This window comes from Etheostoma spectabile, unplaced genomic scaffold (genome assembly GCF_008692095.1).
Source record: "Etheostoma spectabile isolate EspeVRDwgs_2016 unplaced genomic scaffold, UIUC_Espe_1.0 scaffold121, whole genome shotgun sequence".
NCBI classification, from domain to species: domain Eukaryota; kingdom Metazoa; phylum Chordata; class Actinopteri; order Perciformes; family Percidae; genus Etheostoma; species Etheostoma spectabile.
In genome coordinates this window covers 405,830-406,405 of record NW_022605571.1, presented here as the reverse complement: position 1 = coordinate 406,405, position 576 = coordinate 405,830, and positions in this window count along the sequence as shown.

The window sequence follows — 576 nt, the reverse complement described above, 5'->3', positions numbered from 1 at the left end:
CTGCGCTTTTTCACTTATCCTGGATATATTTATTCTACTTTCGTGCAACAGGCCCCTGATGTTAGCATCAGGAGAAACAACAACAACATCAGCTGTTAGCATCAGGAGAAACAACAACAACATCAGCTGTTAGCATCAGGAGAAACAACATCAGCTGTTAGCATCAGGAGAAACAACAACAGTTCTGCAGTTAGCAGTTAGCTGTTAGCTGTTAGCAACACCGCCTGACTTTCCATTAAAACAGTCAAACCGGAAGTGTGGACGGGGTGTAAACGTGTCCGCGGGTAAGAAACTAACACCTTAAGTCTCCTGCTTTCGCTACGCGGATTAAAACGTTAGACAACTAAGAAAAACCTGAAGGAAACTCACCTCTCTGCAGACGAGACGCGTGCGCTGTGGGCAGCTTCCGGTAGTATGTGCGTCACATTTCAGCGCCCCAGCAGAAACAAGCCGGAACCTTAAACACATAGACACATAAACACTAATCTATGGGTTCCCTTTTTAATTTTAACCCGAAGAGATGATATCATATATATATATATATATATATATATATATATATATATATATATATAT